General features: G+C 41.3%; 2 long non-coding RNA genes across 3 annotated transcripts in view; one reads left to right on the top strand and one right to left on the bottom strand.

Annotated features, from left to right (window-relative positions):
• Positions 1-21,965, bottom strand: part of LOC148189609 (uncharacterized) — a 73,236-nt gene that overhangs the window by 6,878 nt on the left and 44,393 nt on the right. The window contains exon 3 of one of the 2 annotated variants that reach the window (XR_015776553.1): positions 108-355. The exons of the other annotated variant lie outside the window; for it this stretch is intronic. This is a non-coding gene — a long non-coding RNA (uncharacterized LOC148189609). Of the gene's footprint in view, positions 1-107; positions 356-21,965 lie in introns of those variants that run through there. 2 annotated transcript variants of the gene reach the window in all.
• The window catches only part of LOC148189610 (uncharacterized), a 43,484-nt gene that overhangs the window by 5,566 nt on the left and 15,953 nt on the right, over positions 1-21,965 (top strand). The window contains exon 2 of the long non-coding RNA XR_015776555.1: positions 18,885-19,085. This is a non-coding gene — a long non-coding RNA (uncharacterized LOC148189610). The remainder of the gene's footprint in view (positions 1-18,884; positions 19,086-21,965) is intronic.

Raw genomic sequence — 21,965 nt, 5'->3', positions numbered from 1 at the left:
CCTAAAAAAACAAAAATGTACTTGTAGTAATTACACAGTACAGTTGCTACATTTGAGGTGATGACAGAGTGGAAATTAGACAGTAAAAAGAAAAATGTGACCCCTGTGTAACTGGGATACTTAATACTTGTGGACATACAGTGAGGTGGCATGAGTTATTTTGTGGTGGATATTAGAGGAGGCTGCATTTAGAGAATTTCCCCTCAGTTTGTGCTGTGACACATAAGAGCAGATATTAACAAGGCTAAAATAATTTTAAGCTACAATAACACTTAAGTTAAACTCACTAGGTTTGACAGGTCACATCTCAGGAGAGTTGAAGGTCTAGGTAGCTAAAGATCCTTTATTTTGGGAGCTGTGAAAACAAAGTGAAAAAAAAAAGAAAGGACATCATCATCACGGTGCAGGAACACATGCTAAGTGTCTGCTAAATGTTGAACTAAACAATTAATTATTAACCAATTAGTGATCTAGATTTCAACAGAATTGTGTAAAAGTCTATGTTTCAATAGGCGGGTTTCCATTAGAGATTTGCGCAAAACTTTTTGAAATGTCAATAAAACACAACTGTGAGATGACTACACTTCCATTGACAGATGTTATGCAAAAAGCATGGTGATGGATGTTCAAAACAGCAGCAGGTTTATTTCTATTGCAGCCACCGCACGAGCCGTCATTATTTCCAAGCAAAGGCGACGTAGGCGTGTTATGTGAGTGATAATGGAAAGCCGAGCCGATTTCTGGGAGGTGATAGTCGACGATTTCACAGAGGAATTGTGGTTTCTAAACTTCCGGATGATCTGCTCAACTTTTGAAGAGTTATGAGATGCAAAACACCTCCTGTAGCGCCTGCTGCATCACGCCTGAAGAAGCCAGCTCCTTCAGGCACGCACACAGCTGTAGCATCATGTGACCTACAAAAGCGAAATAGTGTTTCCATTGCAGTTTTTTTTTAAATTGAAGTGTTTCTATAAGGCGTATATTATAGTCGCAATTTCAATTTGCGCAGTTTGAGGGTTAGTGTGACTGGCTCTGAGTCGTTCTGCCCTTTACTAGTGAAAAACTTCTTACTGTGGCTGTAGATTATTTCTGTTTGTGGCAGTTCATTTTACTGTAGGCTCTAGCCTCAGCATCATTTCTGGCAGTGATTTTGCTTTTCCTCGGATAGCAAAGGATTGAGCGACCTTACTTTGCTTCACACTGCCTCTGATTGGCTTACCCTGATATTATTGCCCTATCCAATCTCACTCCGCTGGCCTGAACCTAACCAACCAAACCAATAAAGACAAGTATGAGCCAGTCACTGGCAGAGCAGGGCAGGTCATTCCTTTGTTATTCTTAGAAATGGTAATTCACCAACTGATGAGTACCATAATTGACCTATCGCTAAGCCCCACCCTCAAACACTACAAGCAAATCATCTTTTTCAAAGCTAGACAATGCACTCGGACTTCATGCTTGTAGAACTCAGTAATAAAGCATCAGAAATTTTGATTTTCCTGCAGTTTTATTTAAATCTGTGCAGTTATAACTTTAAAAAAATGGTCAAACGATGTGCATGGGGTAAATGCAACACTGATACGAGGTATCCTGAGAGGCTAGAGAGTGGAGTGTATTTTACGTTCCCCAAACCTCAAATAAACACATAAAGGAAAGAAGATAAACAAACAAGGATGTCGACATTTGTTTAAAGGTGAGGTACCATAGTGTCAGCAAAATCTGCGACAAAGTGACAAGCATACCTCACACATTATGGTGCCAACATCGTGTATAACGTCATCTTGCAGCAAACTTTGCTCGGTAATGTAAGCTTTATTTCAGTGATAGCCGCTAACGTTTTGGACAACTTCAGCTTCGTAACTTGAGCTCAACATGTCATCAGTTAATCTTAGTCTGGTGGATTACTGGATCCACTTTTCATATTAAAAAATAGTGATTAGAGCAGCTTTAAGCTCATGAGGAAGAAAATTAAAGTATAATTCTATAATTCAGAAACAGTCAAATGAACAGCAAACATACAATCTGTGATTAATTCATTTCACAGCAAAAAAATATTAACTAAGAAACGATTATCTGGTTCAAAACTTTGATGCGCAACAAAAAAAAAACCCTTGTGCTGAGCTCAGGCTTTACCGCCGCGGCTCACCTGTGAATGCTCATACGACGACCTCTCGCTGAAGAGCCGAATGTTTTCATAAGTTAATGATTTCCTCTGTGAACAAAAACACACACAGGAAAACCGAATTCTTCATACCTGTTATCATGGGCCATGCCTCTCAGAGCTTAACTCTGTTCAGGCTCATGTTCTTCCAATTTTCTTTAAAGGCAGCAAATCCAATTGATACTGTTCCTAACTAAGATAAAAGAGCCAACTGTTTTGGGCTGATGTCATCTCTGACAGTAATGAAATTGTCTCAGTGGGGGGGATCTGGTAAAAGTTTAACACACATTTTATTTACTGACAGAATATCTGGATGCAAAAAATTTACAGAGCAGATGGCCTTTAATGAAAAAACAGCCTTTAATAGGTAATTTTTAAACATCTTCCTGCCAGATGATTTTTTTAACAGTCTTTGATGATATTTTCTAAATGCAAGCCACAGGATTAACCAGCAAAATCACATATTATTTTCACCAAACCTTCAATATTATTCTATCCCCGCTTTTAACTTTAATCCATTTAACTATTGTTTGCACTGCGTGTGTGTGTGTGTGTGTGCGACCCGTGCCTAAATTGTCGACAGGATTGTTTCCAGGAGGTCATAATGAAATGCAGATCATTTCATCGCCGCGTAAACTAATAAAGGAGGACAAACAACAGCTCACCAGCATAATCAAACCTGACGACAAGTGACAGCCGAGCATTAGCCGCATTTCACAAAATTAACATTTAAGTCTGCGGCAGGGCTAAAAGTCACATTTGAAAGGGCTGTGAGGAGTTCATGGAAGCGATTATGTGGCTGGCCTGTGGCCCTGTGAAGACCCTGACAGAGACACGAGGTCAGAGGTCGCGCCAACCATTAGCGGCGTCATTATGGGGTTTCACTTCACATTTACATGCAGAACCAGAACTGAAGACGAGATTAGGGCCCTTAGAGCCATCAGCGATGCTCTGCAGCAACACACAAGTATTTATAAGCATGCATGTGTGCCTTTAAGAGCACCCCCCCCCGCCCACTTCATTAGAGACCCATCTCTGCAGAGAGAACGTCGCAGCTGAATACATACAATTCATCATAATCCAGTTGATCTCTGGGATGTTTACTGGAGCTTTAGCGAGCTTGATTTTACTGATAACCCAGTTTGTGGAGGCTTAGACGTGCGGTCGAATGTGTCAGAAAGTAATCTTAGGACTGAGATGGTTGCCTTTAAAAATTCAGGGTTGAGTTATCAGCCAACAATAGCACCACAAATGATCCTCTCGATCTCTTTGGCTGACCTGATAATTTAAACAGATACCTCACTGATTTTCAGCCGGCTTTACATCAAAATAATGTAGAAAGTATATGTTGATGAACTGTGGTAAATTTCTCTCCACCGAACCAGAGCTGAGATCTCCTCTCCGAAGACAAAACTCCATCGGATGATGCCGGGTTTACCGCTCCTGATCTCACCTATTTTACGATTCTCACACCAGTTTTCCTTATCAACCCTTTGAAACCTGGATTTTTTTTAATTTTAAAATTATGTTACAAAAAAACATATGCACTATTTTATTTTTAGCAAATTTTTTATTTATTTTTTGTTTAATTTTTTATTACATTTCTCCATCTTTTTTTTTTTTTTTTTTTGCTTACTTTCATGTAATTTTTGGGCCATGTCTGAAGATGCTTTCATCTCATGTTTTTGGGAGAAAAAAAATCAAGGCAATTTTCTTAGGTTACAAAGGATTAAACAGAAAAATGCTGTACACTTTTTGAATGACACTTTCTCTCTGTAATGTAAGAGCGATGATGCTAAATTGCCTCGTTAACTCATCATAAAACACAATTGACAGAAACAAAATAAAAATCATCCAACCGTCTTGATTATTCTTGCTAGTAATTTAGTCTGTAAATCCACTGTCCCAGCAATCACCAGCTCCGGTTTGGGTGAAATAAATCCTTAATTCACAAAGTTAGATGTAAAAGCATGCCATTATTCCCCACGGTCTCTGTCATTGCCGGCCGCCGGCCGAGTATAGTCCTGTAACTTCTCCCTTTCTCACTTTCTCCAGTCGCCTGCCATTGTTTCACACGTAAGAATTTACATTACATCACCTACCAGTGAGAGTGTTTGTTGGTCTGGTGTTGGTGCATTGCATTCTGGTAGTTGTAGGTTTTCTACCTCTTGAGTAAAGAGGCATCTTTTTTCTGTTCTATCTGGTCAAGCAGCACCAATTTCAAAAGTATTTGCATCTTTCTGCTAAATAGACGGCCTGTTTTTTATTAAAAGGCCATCTTTCCAGCAGTGGAATACTTCTTTAACCAAAATGATAGTTTGCGGCATCTGGTGGTGTCCGTTAAGAAGCTAAGAGCTCTGCTTCATATTCATGGGCTGATGGGGGATGGTGTGGCGAGAGGAATTTCACTCGCCTCACTTGTCCACCACTGCTTGTCACACTTTGGGAAAGTGCACAAACAGCGCGCACGCACAGACACACAAGCACACAAAGCCCGTGGAATGGTTTGTGACTCTAATGGCCCGTTCCTTTGGGGGCACTTTTAATTGTTTGGTCATCGTCTCCATGCTCAGTGTGTCACAGTCAATAAAGCCACATTAGAGGAGACAGGAGGTGAGGGGTGAGGGGGCCGACACAGGGGGTTAGGACCTCGGCGTGGAGAGAATATAAAGCAACTAAACCCTCCCAGAGTGGCATTCTCCTGCTATCAGAGCTCCACGGAGGACGGGCTGTCACTGTGGCCCATTGTGAGGCCAATGACTCATTCTTACTCGGGCAACAACCTTAAAAAGTCCCAGGGATTTTCAAAAAGTCTGAAAAAAACCTCTAGGATTTGCTTCAGCTCATGTGCACATTTGCATGTGTGAACGCTGATTTTAAATGAGAATAGACCGCACTGCAGCCCCAAATCCATATCCTTAATTTAGCCAATCACACAATCAGATATCATTTACCTCTTGCAAGCCATAAAATTTTTGGTAACCTTTGCTAATGTGTACAAAAATAACACAGAGCCTCTCAGGCAGAAAATAAACCAAGCAGAGATTTAATTTGTCTCATATGTTGCAGCTCTTACATGCATGGCTGCAGCTCTTTATTTGATGTAACTTGCTTTTAAGCCGCTGTCAGTGATAGCCATAACATGTCACCAGAACCTGGGAAGTGTGCGATGGTGACTGCGATAACCCTGTGGCTCAGCCTCAGAGATCCCCGGTCTTAACTGTCACTCTCAGCATCTGCAGACCACCAAGTGAGTCCCACTGACCTCCCTGTGACCTGCTCCACCTCACTGTCATGAACTCTGCTCGCCACACACCCAACCTATCTGTCTGCAGCAGGCCTGGGTGCCATTCTGAGACACACTTTTACAGTTTTACACTCATACGGAGCATCATCCAAATTTACTAATACAGCGGTCATATCCTCTAACTGTGGATGTTTAACCAGATCAGATTTCGTTTTCTTGGACAAACCCTCTAAAACACATTTATTTTTCCATTCATGTTCACAAAGATGACCTATGTCTATATCTACATCCAAAACCTCAAGTCAAAGTTCAGCTGGACTCCAACAGCTGTGTCGTCCTGGTAACATGCTCCTCAAGCATAGATGAACCAGTGTTTCACACTCATGACCTTTTGTCTCCCAAATAACCTGACTGGTCAGCCTGCTGTTGGCTCAAGTGTCAACATATGCATGCAATACTATCATTATGTGAAATCTCTGGGAACAAAAAAAATATAAAAACTTATACAAAAACATATGTCACATGTCTACAGATGTCACATGGCTACATTCTGCCGTATGTGTGTATGTATTATATACATTTGTGCAGATTTGTTTTGTTTATATTGCTATTGTGCCTGAAAATGGGCTGTTGATGATTATTTGCATGTTAGTTTCTGTGAATGAATGCACACTGCCACTAGGAGGCTCTTACTGGGGTCTGAATAAACTGAACGTGGAGCAGATTATTGTATTTCACTGGTGCCCCTCCCTGCTCTGTGTCTGAGGACAAGTCTCTGTTGGACACATAACTCAGAAGTGGTTCTTGGACATACTGTTCACTCCATATAAATCCTGCTCGTTTTATGAGCCCCTGGTTTGCTAAAGCTGTCCCCTTCTCACACACACAAAGACACACATGCGCACGCACAAACACACACACACACACACACACACACACACACACACACACACACACACACACACCAGTCGGGTCTCCGCTGGGAAGGTCACACACCTCGGGCTTATTTTGAGACTTCGAATGTGTCAGAACACAAACCTGACTCATTGCACAGACATGTTTTTTTTAAGCATAGTTACGCGTTAGAAAACACTGTCCTAAACTGTTTTCTCATATGAACTCGGTCAACCTTTCACACATGAAGCACACAACAGGAGATTCGTGTCTGTGTCAGACGTATTCTCGCCTACTGGAAATACTAGCTTGATTTAGGCAAGGGGTGGCGCATCAGTAGACTGTGCAGAGGAGGCCAGACATGCCACAAGAAGTTGTGGAAATTCTGGTGTTTTGTTAACGTACTGTAGATTTGTAATTTGGTCATAAATAACCAAGTTTCTTACCGTTCCTTTTTTTTTGTCCCAAGATTTCTGCGATGGCCCTTACTGATGCTGCAGTCTACTTTCCAAATCTTATCGTCTCTGCAGATAGAACTTTCCGTGGTTGTCTTTGTTTAAAATGACCTTTTTTCTTTATGCACTGATGTTTGTATGATCCCATATGTTTTGTCACATTCGTCCCGTTGCATATCCATCACATACATCATTAGTGCAGTATGCTTCCCATATTAGCAAAGTATGCTATGTTGTTACTAAAAGAAAGTTGACATTGGGACACGAACACATGTCTCCTGGGTGAAAGTTTTGTGCTTGTTTGACCTATCTGCTACTCTTCCTGCCCACCCTACAAGGATTTCTTCCATCTTTATCAACAATAATAGGGACTTTGTCACTTCTTATGTAACCTCACTCATAATAACAACAACCACTAGAGGGTGCTGCCTTACATTAAATGTAAATATGAGCGGTAATAAGCTGCTTGCATGGTCATTATGTGGCTGTTTTTTCGGTGACGGCGGCCTGGAGCTGGCAGTATAAAGTCCGTTTAACGTCCGGGTCTGTGTTCTCACTTACAGCTCCTCCAGTTAATGTCTAGATAAGTTCAGGGTTGCAGTGCATGTGTGACAGGGGCTTTGGCTTAACTTTAAGAGTCATGGGAGTCTCATCACACTGATACGACTTCACCACGCAAATCGCACCAACAGATTTTGGCACCGATGAGGCAAGTTATTGCTGCACTATTGTTGAAAGTTCCAACCACAATTTAAGTTTAGGTCCTTGTCTTGTGTGGCCCCCAGTTTAGTTCCCACCTGCCAAAGTAATTTATGATCCTGTTAAGAGAAACACTGCCTAGGATCTTGAAGGCTGAATTTCTGGCCCCAGCGCTGCTACAATATTTCACGATTATCAGGCTATCCCTGGCGGTATCATAAAACACCTCATATTACCACACTTCCCTGTCTGTCTCCGCCGAGGCCTTTTTTACACCCTCTGTGGTGGGTCACAATTTAAGGCACTTTCAGGGGGCGGTATTTTCTTCCAAAACCCAAAACTGGAGCGTGTCATGAGTTTGTCGGATGTGTTGGTCGTTAAAAGAGGGAGTTGGCTAAACGCTCCTGTTATTCGTATAGCCTTTGTCAGTACAGAACGTATTGTTTCTCCAAAGTAGATGCATGTTTTGCTGATGCAGAACGAAGGAAGTCTCAGAGGGACTGACCACAACAGTGTGTCTCAGAGTAGTATTTTACTGGCAGATCTTTCACTAAAGCGTATAATACTGGTGTTGATTTTAGCCCGCTGCAGACGAACTCCAGTTAGTCCAGTCAATGGCACTGTTCAAGGCCTCTCCATCATTCTCCGAGAGCAGAGCTGCGACTTGCTCGTAAAGCTGCCCATAAACTGACACTAACAGAGCCGGCTCTGCCCAGATACATAAAGTATCCAATGCAACATACAAACGCATTAACAGTACAGTATTAACAACAACTCCAAGCACCGTGCGCTCTTTTCACCTAAAGAGTGATTGAAGAGGCTTTAAACTGATAAATGTTTTAACTCCACTGCATTAAAACTTTATATGAAACTGTCTGTTTAAAAGTTTTGCACTCACAATGTCATCGCTCTAAGAGGTGACCCGTGAATCACCCTGAAGTGATTTGACTGAGAGCTCAAAATCAACAGAGTAAAGTGGAGGGCTGAATTAAGACGAGAAGTTTAAAACCTCTTTTGTGAGATGAAATATTATAATCTTCCAGAGTATGGGGGGATTGACCTGTCAAGCCTGCACTGTATTGAGTAAGGGCTCAATATTAGCTCAAATAATGACCCGATCTGAATTAGCTAATCCTGCTATTATCTGAAATACGAACAACTGGCCAGACTCGGTGACTGCTTGGCTGGGAATCTGTTTTGTGTCTTTGCTTACAGTTTTAATTGTAACAAGCTGAGGGGAGAAAGCAAAAAAGACTGAAATCTATTATGCCAATGTCACTTGCGCAAGCATTCCCATTGGAACATCAGAGCGAAAAGAGGTCTTTAGGTGCAGATTCCCACCAGAATCGCACAGAAAACCCAGCCAGGAAAGCCAAAGGCAGGTCTGAAGAGAAACAACCTCATTTTACTGGAAAATTGTTTAATTGAGAAAACTATGAAGCACAAAGATTGCAATCGAATGGGGGCAACAAATGGAGCAGACAAAAGGGGTCAAAGGTTTTTGTTTTTTGCAGTGAATGGAGGCACAGTGACGGAGGAATGAAGACAGAGCAGCATTTAAGGGCCCACAAAGCTGTGCATTTAAATAAACAGGGTTACGTCCTTCTCCTTTGGGCCCAATGAAGTCCATCAAAGAACATGGTAATGCCCCAGTGAATGGACGCAAGGACTCCCAAACTCCCGCCTTTTCACTTCGTGTGAAAGAATGTGACATAATAAACACAACAACCCCCCCTGGAAAAACAGACATAAACTGAGCTTTAAACATTTTCTGCCCTGGTTACAGCTTTAAATCATTATTGGGGTTGCCATGTGAGATGTTTGACGGTGTGTAGATGTCATTATTTGTGGGAAGTTAAAAAGTTAAGTTGCGCCCTAAAGAAGTAAAAACGGATATACAGGAATCAATATAAATTGCTGAGGGGCTGGGGCACCAACAGCAGTAGAAAATGTGTCGATTCTGGTGTCAATAAACGACGTCTACACGACTCCCAGGGTTTTCAGTGTTTAGGATGTGCTCACCCTTTACTCAAGTAAAAGTTGTGATATCACCATGTTAAAGTCTTGCATTCAAAGTTTTAATTCAACCTACAGTAATTGATTTGTTCGGCCACATGGGGGAGTGCAAAAAGTGGTAAATACTACACTGACATATTATCACCTTAGTGTTTTATCTATTTAATTATTTTTTGCATCAGGTTTTTGACAAGCAGCCACTTCTGAGGTGGAAAAACCAAAAACTGCAATTCCTCTTATGACCACTAGAGGCTGGCTCAAAAACAGAGTTAATCCCCATAGACCCCCATGTTAAAATGCCCAACTTTACAGCAGAAATAAACACGATTACAGCCTGGTGTAAATGACGGTTTTGATCTCAATCGCTATTTTTCCCTATTTACGGCAACTGTGACTGTGTGGGGTAGATATTTCTCTCCTGTTTACGTTTTAATATGACTTAAAATTGTGCAAAATTAGAGGCGTGGATGCTTTGAGTGACCGTGTGTCTGCTGATAGCATCCTTCTCGGTCAGATCCAGCCTCTCGCCTACATATGGTCACTTCTGGCTACAAAAAAAGAAGATGACGGCCAAAATGCCGAACTTGAGGCTTCAAAACAGAGTCCAGAGGTGAGGTGGTGGCTTTACTTTTACAGTCTTTGGTTTCTGGTCACCTGACAAAGATAAGTCCAACATTTAATCTCCTTTAAGCTCTGCTTTGGTTTCCAACAACTTTTAAGGGAAATACAGGTTAAATAAACAGCACTTGTATCAGGTTTTTCTAGTCTCAGATGACTCAAAGCAAAACATCACTCACATTCACACACTGATGGCCAAGGCTACCGTACAAGGTGCCACCAGCTACTCAGTAACCTCACACGTACTCTCACTCTGATGGTGCAGCAATTTGGGGTTTAGTATCTTGCCCAAGGATACTTTGACATGCTGACCGGAGGAGTCGGGGGTCATAAAATCAAAACGAAGAGCTATATGACACTAAAACACACCATGGAGCTGAGGGAAATTCTTGTCAGGTGATAATTTTCTGTATGTTCGTCATTAAAAGCGACCCCTTTTGCAATACAGTCATTTGATCTATTTTTTATATAAAATATTGACTGGTGCATCTTTAATAAAAGTATTAGCATATTAGCAAAATATATTGGGGAGCCTGTAGAAAGGCCAGTTGCACATGTTAACGTGTGAAAATGAAAAGCAGTTTAAAATTGGGTAGTTTCTATAACAATGCATCACACATTTTAAAAAGTCTTCATTTGTCATAGCTTCTATATTAGTTAAAAATGCAGTGGAATTATTTTTGCCTTCTTAAATATAATGAAGTACAAAGCATCTCAAAATGGAAATATACAAGTACAGTACAAGTACTTAAACGTGCTTAATTACCTTCCACCACTGCTGAAAGGTCAGTGCACTGCAAACAAAACGTCCTTCACACAGAGCAACATTTGACCAACTTAATCCTTCACTCCAAGATGAGCCAGCCAGATATCAGCAACAAGAGAAGATTTTATGAGCGTGAACAGATGTTATTTTCCTGCTTATCATCTATTTCTGTTTAAGTGAACATGCACACACAATTGCACGCGGAAAATCTTGTTTACGATGTCGGCTCAGAGATTGCGGGCTCGTTCAGTCGGGAGACAGGTGTTCCCCGCCGGCTCGGTCCCAGCAGAGCCGCTACATAGACGTAGCTCTTTTGCTCGGCAGAGCATCCACATTCCAACTACTTTTAATTTTACTAGAGCCCAGGGGCCACTCGACCCGCTCTGGCTCTGGATCTATGGCGTCTGGGCCTGGATGTTCTCCATGGACCCGAGTGTCTCTCTCACTCACACACACACACACACACACACACACACACACACACACACACACACACACACACACACACACACACACACACACACACACACACACACACACACACACACACACACACACACACACACTATCCTGTGTAAACACTGCAGGCCGGGCCCTGTTAAGGCCAAATTGGGTGGGAGAGCGGTGCTGCGCTTCCACTCAGACATCTGTTCATTTGACTGTTATCTGCCATCGTGCCCTCAGGTCGTCTCATTTGGCAAGCTGCTCTGTTAAGCTGAGAGGACAGGGGGAATTTTAGCTATAGGGTTCTGGTTGAAAGTTATCTAAATGTTGTACTTGGAAAGGGAAAGACAGACAACTTAGTTGGAATTTTGCTCCTTTTGTAGGTGAACTGTCAAGGTTACAAGCATGTTTCTCTCTCATTTTCTGCTTTCTGCAGACGCAGTATCTTGTGCCGCTGTGTGCGAGCCCCCTCTTCCTCCACATAAATGATTAAAACCCTCATTAGCGTTAGGTGATACGGCTGCAGTGGAAAAGGTCTTGGAGGGAGTCAGGAAAGAGAGGGAGAACATGGAAAAGAAGACGGGGAGTGGACGGGGCAAAGAGAGAGGGATGGCAACTAAGAGGAGAGGAAAAAACAGATTGGGGTGAGGGAAGGGTGGAAAAAGAATGGGTGGCAGGAAACAAGAGGGTGGAGAGATCAGTGTGGAGAAACATAGCAAAGGGGAGAGGAGATGGCTGAATTAAAAGGATTGAAATTTACGCTTATGCAAAGAATGAGAAAGATAAGAAAGCACTTTTTGTTTTGCATCCTTTCTTTAAAAATTTCTACCAAAGGATTTGGTTAACTATTATACAACCTTAAATCCAAAAAGTTGGGAGGCTGCATGAAAAATAAATAAAACACAGAATGCAATGAGTTGCAAATCAAAGGATTCAGAGAAGCTGCAGAAATCTCTGCATGTAATCCTGTATGTCCATGATCTTTGACCTCAAACTGCACTGCATTAAAAACCAAGATGATTGTATTAAGGATATCACTACATGGGTTCAGGGACATTTTGGAAAACTCTTGTCAGTAGTTTTACAGTTTACAGTTCAATGCTGCATCTACAAATGCAAGTTAAGAATCTACCATGCAAAATGAAAGTCAAATATTAACAACATCCAGAAACACCACTGACTTCTCTGAGCCTGAGCTCGTCTGAGATGGACCGACACAAAGAGGGAAAGTGTGCTGTGGTCTGATGAGTCCACATTTCTTTTTCAAAACTTCTACAAATTGTGTTCTCAGTTCCCAGCGTTGATGATTGAAAAAAAAGATTATGTAATGCAGTTCTTAACACGTCCCTCTCCAAACTTTTTTGGAACTTGTTGCAGGCATGATTCTGAATTAGTGTATATTTACAAAAAAAATGGAAAAGTTTATCAGTTTTAACATCAAATATCTTGTCTTTGTACTGTATTCAATTGAACATAGTTCCAAAAGAACGTGTAAATCACTGAATTCTTTTTTTTAGTTGACGTTTTACGCAGCTCTTCCAGAATTGGGGCTGTATTTCAAACGCTTTAGAAAGAGTCCATTGTCATCTAGAGCAGAACTCAGGGGTCTTGACCTGCGGATATGAGCCTTATTACCGAATCATCTCTAATCTGTTGTGCAATCCTCCTCTACAGGCCTTGATTATAAGTGCAACTGTTCCTTAAAGAGCTCCTATTTAAAAGCTGGCACTCTCTGCTGCAGGTTCATTCATCACACAGGGAGGTCCGGTTCAGATGAGCAAATTGAGGTTTATTTGCCCGACTGCTAAAAATCTACAGAACACACTCTTCTAAATAAAGCCTGGCAAACTTTGCCTTCTGCGGTTATGCCTCTTGTAAGTGTCTGTGTGTGAGTGTGCGCACACATGCGGGTGGCCTCCATAAAAGCAGATGTTACAGCGCAGTGCGGCCATAAATACAACCACTACAGTTTATTCCTTTAATCAGTGATTTACAGCAAACTACTCTCAGCCAATGACACGGTTGGGTTGCATGAGCAGGAGCTGTGCTTCAGCTGTTATCTTTGGCTCTGATAGCATATTTATCTACTCCTGGCCAGAGACACCTGAGTGTTAAACATGGTTCCAAGTCCCAGGAGAGATTAGATAAAAAAGTAAATGAAGTTAAAAATAAACTCGAACACTTGAGATATTGAGACCCTATAAAATGCTAACACTGACTTTATGATTTGACCGATTTCACTTACCTTAAAACCACCCAATACCATCTTTTATTATTGAAACTTAAATATTTTATGTAACAAATATCATGTGAGAGCAATCTCCTTACGTATAGGGCCAACCTGATCTCATCCCTACTCGCAATGTTTTGACGCTTGAGCAGAAAAAAATGACACTGAGAGCAGCATTTTGGGTTGTATTGTGGCTCAGAAGAGGTTGGCAGTAAGAAGGGGTTAGGTTCAGGTAATGACACTACTTGATTATGGTTAGATGTTGCTAAAAAATACCTGGCTTTGGGTGGCACAAATGTGTCATTATGAAGGGGATGGCAGTTACTATTAGGCAACAAAATTACTTTGTTATTGTCAGGAAGAGATGGTGGATGTCTCTAAAAAAAAAAACACCCGGCTTTAAGTGGCCAAAATGGGTTTTGTGGTTAGGTTTAGGCAACAAAATTACTGAGTAATGATTAGGAAAAGATAGTGATTATCACTGAAAAGCATCCAACTTTGAATGGCACAAATGCAGCTGGAAAAGCAGCGGTGTCTCCCCGAGAAAACACCTGGCTTTAAGTGACAAATGTCCTGACTGATGTGTTTGATTGTTGATCTCGAGCACCGGTCTCCTGAGTCAAAGTCCGTGTCAAAGTCCGGTGTTACACACCAAGCGCTGAATTTCTAGGCCCTGTGGGCGAAACCAGGCTGTGAGGGCAAGTAGAATATCTACTTTTTAATGACGTAATGACATCGTTCTGTCATTCCACTAACCTTTGGCCCAAACTGATCTCAAAAACGGTCGGATGGATTGCCATGACGTTTTGTACAAACGTTCCCCAGAAGATAAATCGTCTTATGCCACCTGTACTTCAGTGAACTGTTTTGACAAGTAATGGATGGACTGCTGTGAAATTTGATTCAGACATGCACGGTCCCTTCAGGGTGAATTGTAAAAACTTTGCTAATGCCTTAAATTTTCACCTTGTACAATCATATTTTTACAGCACTTTGGTTTATGAACAAATGTGTTGAGTGTTAATTAGTTATGTTTGCATGCACACACTCTAAACTAAGATGGAAACATGATAAACAACAAATGAAGAGTTGAGATGCTGACCTCACTGACTCAAGATTTGACCCAAATAAGTGAGTTATACACTAATTACTGGCTCAGGATTACGTGGGATATGTGCAGATTTTGGTAAATTACTTTTTGTAAGAAAATGTACGAACAGCGCGAGTGCAGTGCAAAATGGCATCAAAGAGCAAGCCAGAGAGATACGCACACGCACTAACATGCACGTGTGGCTGGACCGGCTTACCACAACAAACTAGGGGTCCGTTTTAGTAGTTAATGAGACTGATAACCGATATTTGTAACCAATATGTATACAATAAAAATGAAAATCTTTCTGTCAATATTTAGAATTTGGAATATAACAAACTTTATCTAAATGCCTTTGGCAAATGTTTAATAAAAACTGAAACTTTCAACATCATATACAGAAAGTTCCCAGCAACTTTTTTTCATAGTAAAAGTAAACTCAAATAAAAAATGAATAAATATAAACAGCTCCCTGAGATTTCACAAAGTAAATGTTCCTCCTATTCTGACACTTTTTAATTAATTTATTTTATCAGGGATCATTAAAATAAAATGCTGATACAGATGATCGGCAAAATGCCAAAGATCGGTAATTGGCCAGCCTGATAATCTGTCAACCCCTACAGCAAACCACAGAGAAGCTCGAATTACAACACACACACACACACACACACACACACACACACACACACACACACACACACACACACACACACACACACACACACACACAGAGGGAGCGTGACATTAACCACCAAACCCTCAAGACGCCATAGCTCAACTACATAACATAACAAATAGTGGTTTGCTGCTATATTAAAGCTGAATGTCACATGAACCTTTAAATGTTTGGTACACATCAGTCTAATATGCTGATGTTAACATTTAGCTGATAAAAACTGCAGATTTGGAGCTTGTTGTAATGTTCTCAAAGATTTGCCCTCATGCTTTTGTTTTTAAATGGAGTGAACTCAACCACAGAGTCCGAGTCGGTCATGGCGATTATCGGTGGTTAGAGCAAAGGTTGGAAAACAAAGTAGAAACTGGAATGACACTGAGATCGGATTGTTGTTTTTCTCGTAGATTAAGTATCTACCTACTCACCAACGTCTATCAACACACTGTTGATAGATTTGCTGTCACTAATAACACAGCGTGTATGAGATATGACTCAGTTATGAAAGATATGAACACCCACGACACCATTAACCCTTAGAGCTGTCATTATGTAAGGCTGGAGGCACACTTTCACATTTGGCATGCCACGGGTAAAGGCTTCGAGTCGAGGTCCCTCCCCTCCCACCACACTCATAACAAACGAGCGCCCGCCGCTGATAAAGCGCTGGAATGTCTTGTTTAGCTCCACGACAGGTCGGCATTATACGCAGTTGTTAGTGGTTTACCACATTATTAATACTTGTTGAAGGCTGCTTACTGTCTTGCACTTACAGGCTGTGGGGGGCTCTTACATTTCTGTCCTTTTAGAAAAACAGCAGCAATATATATATATATATATATATATATATATATATATATATATATATACTGCATGTGCAGCAAACCAGATGGGGGATAAAGGCAGTGATGCTATCTAAAATGTGCAGAGTGAGCGATTTCCCGTCTCTTCATTTTTGACAAAGAAAAGCAATTAACAAGCAGTGAGGAGGCTAATACTTCTCATTACAGACCTTTGACAGCCTCGGCAAGGCTCCATACAAAAGGAGGAATTACACTGTTGTGAAGAGAAGCAATAAATGTGAACCTCAGCTTTAGCATGTAGCTATTTTAGATCTGTCTGTAGACCTACTGCAATGTAAATTAACTTCTCTGTGGACTCTCAGCTGTCTGCAGAAGACCAACACAATAAAAAGAAAATATAATGCAATTCAGCACAATATCCATGCGATAAATATTACTTTTTTTGAGGCTGTTGTTGTATTTGGTTTCCCATTTACAAACAATCATATATAAACACAAGGAGAAACGGCCATAAAAGCCTACTATCACAATGTGATGATAGCTTAATAAGTATTCAGTATTTAGTGAAGATCCGACTTGCTGGAAATTATTCAATTACTGTTTAAAGGTCATTTGTAGGCAGCGCTTGTCCTTGCATTTGATGAGAAATGTATCTAAGTTGACGCAGCTATGATGCTATTACAAAATTAAGGACAGCACGATACTCTTCATGAAAACAGTTAAGGCCATAAGACAACATGGGTAAGTAATAGTGGTGCATTCAAAATAACTTGAACCCAGCACACCCTAGTGAGAAAGTTCAAGCTGCAGGACGACAGCATTGCTTGTAAGTCATGTTCATCAGAGCCTAAGGTAAGCATGATTGACTGGGAAGAGGTCACATGAGAAGAGATTCATGAACTCCAGCCCGTTTATTCCCACGCTGCCAAGTACCATCTCCGAAAGCACCCTTTGGTGACGTACTTTCAAATAACTCCAATGTAAACACATCTGCTGAAGATTCTGACACTCAGAGAATCGAGTATGAAGAACAAGAAAGCATCCGAGTCTTTATTAATAACACTATAAATACTTCCATATTCTTCGAATAAACAAAGTTCTATCCCGAACAACTGTATTATTCAAGTTTCTAACCTGAAACTGCATGCTCTTTTTCTTGATGATACATCTAAACACAACACGATGATGTTTTTTTTACCTTTGCCTAAAAGTCATTTGACTGAGCCGAACTCGAACACATCACAATGAAATGATGATGAGATGGTGCAGACTTAAACTTAAGTGTCACAAAATGTCAAAATTATTGTACATTGTAGCACTTTTTGGCATTATTGGTTGTACAGACAGCAAAATTAATAATGATAATACGAAGCAACACTATGAAAGTTAACACAAGATCGATTAAGTAAAAGAGGCACATGATAAAGTTCAGAAAAAAACACACGTCCACATGGGAAGCGAACTCTAAACTCTAGCACGAAAGTCGGTTTGGAGGTCCCATCCACCTCCCTACTCGCCTACCCTATAAGCCTACTCGCACTCCTTATATGATGTGCTTAAGGGCAGCGTTATTTGCTGACGCTGTCCTTCAACATTTCAGGCACATGCAACTGGTTTTGTCCGGCCGCCTTGACAAGTGACGCTGACCGTGCGTGTTGCACCTAGACACGCCCACTGCCATCCAGCTGCCCGCCAGTGTACAATAATAATGCCACCTGTTCTGTCTGACCGCATAATCATCTGACGCCGTTTATGCTTGTGTGCATGTGGGCATGGAAGGTAGTTTTTTGGCGTCAAACTTGCACGCCAAAAGCCCCGACACAGCGGCGGTATTTGACGAGTTTGGATTGAGAACAGGGTGTCAACTACCACTACACCACAGACTGGCGTACTATCAACACTGTCCATCCACTACTTCAAGGAACTCGTCTGTATCTTCAAAGTTTGCTTTAAATTGAGTTTCCACTCTGTATGTTTGTTCAAATTGTTTCTGCAGTATACATGTAGACTGTAGATCAGTGTGCTGTCAGCATTTTATTTAGGGACTGTTTAAAAAACAGACTCTGTTTCCAAAAGATGCAGCTAGAAAACTCAGAATGAGCCTTCTAGTCAAAAGAAAAATCCTTAATTCTTTCAATAAGTTTATCTCTGGCACTGTAGATAAACACACGACACTCCGCATTAATATCTGTAATGAAATATCTTTGTTGGTAACAAGTAGCAGGCGTCGTCTGCTATTTTACCGCTGACAGTCTGAACAGCTGCCTCACTCATTGTCCTTCTGTTGTTCGTACAACCACAAACTGCAACAATGGCGAGGCTGAGCCCAGAGGAATGTTACACACACACACACACACACACACACAGACACAGACACACACACACACACACACACACACACACACACAGACACACACACACTGTTGCCTGAAAGTGAACACACAGAAAAGAAGGGGAAAAAATGTCTCACCTCAGCAACAGGATTGTAAAGTTAAGTTTAGGAGTGCTTTAAAAGGGAAACTGTGTCCTAAAAAAGACCCTCACCATTACGTATTTATTGAGACACACCCGTGTGTGTCTGTACGTGTTAGTTTGAAAGGAAACACTGAGGCCAAAATGCACTTTCTAGTGGTGCAGTTTGCTGTGAGTTCAGCGACAATCACATTACAGGCCACGTATAACCGAATACAGCATTTAATCCCTAAAAAGTGAGAAAATGACTGGTTAGCTTTGTCCTGATTATAACCTTTCAGTCTGAGGTTTCACCTTCCCTGTCTCCCTCCAGGACTCTTTGGATTCCTGTCAGACTTCATAAGCAGGATCCCAAGTTCTTTCCAGAGGTCTCTCCAAACTCCAGCTCATCCATCACTGTGATCTCTATTATGCAGCGAGCTCCCTACCGTGGTCAAGGACCGTGATAACAAGACAGCGCAGAAACAGATGTGTGTGAGAGAGCGAGGCGAGCGTACGCTGCAAAATGGAAAAGGTGAGCAAACACCTTTATTCATCACGAGGAACTTAGTGAAGAAAATGACTTGTGAAGTTTAGGGGGTTCAAGAGGGAGAAGGGCAATCAATGGTCACGCTGCATAGCTGCACTACAGCCAAACTACAATTCTATTCACCTTACCCCCTCCGGATTTGACTTCTAGCACATACAGTGTTTAATCACAGAGTAATGACCCTCGGGTTGTCTGTCATCTTTGGTTTGGCACAGTCACGCTTTTCAGGCCAACTCACAGCTGGGTATTCCTGGCTCACCTCTTTACCCTCTGCTTAATTTATCCATTTCCTCTGAGAATAAAGGACATCTTTGACGCCATGTAATGAAGAAAACCTCAATTTCTCAACTTGCGCTGTGTGAAGTCGTCTCAGGGATCCACCAGCTCTGGGACGCAGCGGCCGCTCGTATTCTCAGGTTGTGTGACCCTATTGTCTCCCTCGTGTTTTCACTGCTGTCAGGAGGGAAGTGTGATAAAGTTGCCTTTTCTTTGCCTGTTTCTATGTTTGACTGTCTCCACAGTCCGCTGGTCGGTCTCCTCCTGCTGCAGGGGGGGAACTTTGGGCACACAGGCGATTGTTTTACGTGAGGTTACAGGAAGGTCAGATCCAAAATCAATGAGGAAACAGCTCTGCTGCTCTAAACTCTATTTCTGCCAAGCAGGATCCTCTGAGAGGAGCCGGGATATCAGGAACCCCAAATGGTAGGATCGTTAACATGACAGATAGAGGGAAGAGGAGGGATGAGAGGAAGAGAGCGAGGAGAGCTGTTACTCGTGTGAAACGTGAAACGCGCAGGTGTAACGGAAGAGTAGTGTTTTCTTGAAAACAGTTGCGGTGCTAAGCAGAATTTTATCCCCTGGATCCATTGCACTCAATTGAATGTGACAAGCAGCATATTGCATGTTCAGTTTCATGCAGCTCTGTCGTTCGAAGTGAGGACAGAACAAAAAAAACACGAGTGCGAGCAGTAAATGACTAAAAACCACAACATGTTTGAGCTTTTGAATGGTGAGGCACTCTGCTGCTGTAATTGCAAATATCCTGATAAAAATGGAAAAAAATACAATAACAATAAACAAATAATAAAAATATTTTTAATTTATATGAAAATGGGACTTTAGAGGGGAAAGGGGTGCAGCTTCATACAGAAGGCTTTCAGGTCTTTAGAAAAGCAAAGCAATAACGTCCAGAGTGTCTCTGTGTCTTATAGGAAACCTCAGGGGGTTGCTTTAATGTTTCTTTCGCTCTCTGCTTCCTCGGAGTGCAGCGGATATTACAGATCAGAAGCATATAGTGAGTTTATAAAATCTCACACTGATTATGAGCAGTGTGAGCCCTTGGCTTTCAAGTTATTTTGTTCAGTGATGCTCATCCAGGACGGTTAAGTTTGGGACAAAGCATTGAATGCTGGGTTTTGTGATCCAATAACAGGGCAGCCTGGTGCTGATTTCCACAACTCAAAAACAAAAACTTTGCCATCTACATTTATAAGAAGTTCAGAGCAATAATTTGACATTTTGGGAAATACACTTATTTGCTGTATCACAAAGTTAGATGAGAAGATTGATGCCACTCTCATATCTTTCTGGTATATATACAGCCAGCAGCTAGTTAGCTTAGCGTAGCATAAAGACAGGAAACAAAGGGAAACCGTGAGCCTTGCTCTCCTCTGTGCTTTGAACCTAAACTCCAGCGATACAGACGATACAATGCTCCACTATGAACCCCAGCTAGTTTCTAGTGTTCCCTGGGCTTTTACAAGCTTTCACGCCTGTTGCTACTAAATGGCAGAGTGAGAGTGAAATCAAAATAGAAAAGATGCAGTCCAGAGAAAAAAACGAGCTGAGAGATGCTTAAATGCTGCATAAAGCTGAGAGGAACTGCAGAATCTGTGATAATTCTCACTATGTTCATCACTACCAGCTTCCTCTTACTCAAAACTGATCCACTGTAAATAAAAACCAGACTCCATGCTGCGATAAGGTCACTCCAGTCGCCATACAGCGATCCACGTGCCAGGGGCGTAAACAGGGGCGGCCGATGTCCTGATTCCTTCTTCAGGGTTCACTTTTTTTTTTAAACAGACAAAATGTCAAAACATTTCCATGATTTTTAATGTTATCACGGCTGGTAAATATCAGTTAAAGCTGCATTAAGAGTGGAAAGTGAAAAACTTCTTTTGTGGCTGCACAAAGAAATAAAATTTAACTTCTTACCCTGATTTTCCTGCTATATTTTCCTTATGTGCTGACCTGAAGTGTAAATACATTTATATTCTATGACCCAGAGTGAGGCATGGCTCCTTTTTTTGCCTTTTGTCTCTGAGACATTTACTGGTTTCCTGGTGAGTAGTGAAGGTGGACCTGACCCACCAGGCACAACATGAACAGGAGGATCTGTGCTGACAAGCATTTAATGTTTGAACTCTCCTCATAAATGCCAGTAAGCATCAAAGCGCAGCTACAGTGTGGTGCCAGCCCCACCTGCCTGTCAGTCTGAACGCTATCACTACATACGGGACTATCTGCAGTATTTGGATAGAAGAACAGAAAACTTTATTGTCATTGTATATGACACAATGACATTTGGAGTAATTCTTCTGATCAGTGCAGTTAAAACAAATAAATAAGACACTACACAGTCAACATAAATTCCTAGAAAACAGTACAACAGGGCTGAGATTAAATAATAAAGAGAAGTGCGGTAGGTTGACTGAAACACACATCCGTCCTGGCTTAAGATAAAAACCAAATATTACCCAAATGTTATTACAAAAGTTCAATTTCAATTCCATTACACAATTAAAATTGTATGATTTCATTTTTAAAAAATGTGTTTATAACTAAAACTCATTTTTTTGTTGC

Source organism: Plectropomus leopardus, chromosome 5, assembly GCF_026936395.1.
Source record: "Plectropomus leopardus strain MGB_pleo_1.0 chromosome 5, ASM2693639v1, whole genome shotgun sequence".
Taxonomy (NCBI): Eukaryota; Metazoa; Chordata; class Actinopteri; order Perciformes; family Serranidae; genus Plectropomus; species Plectropomus leopardus.
This window is presented reverse-complemented; position numbering and strand designations above follow the sequence as displayed.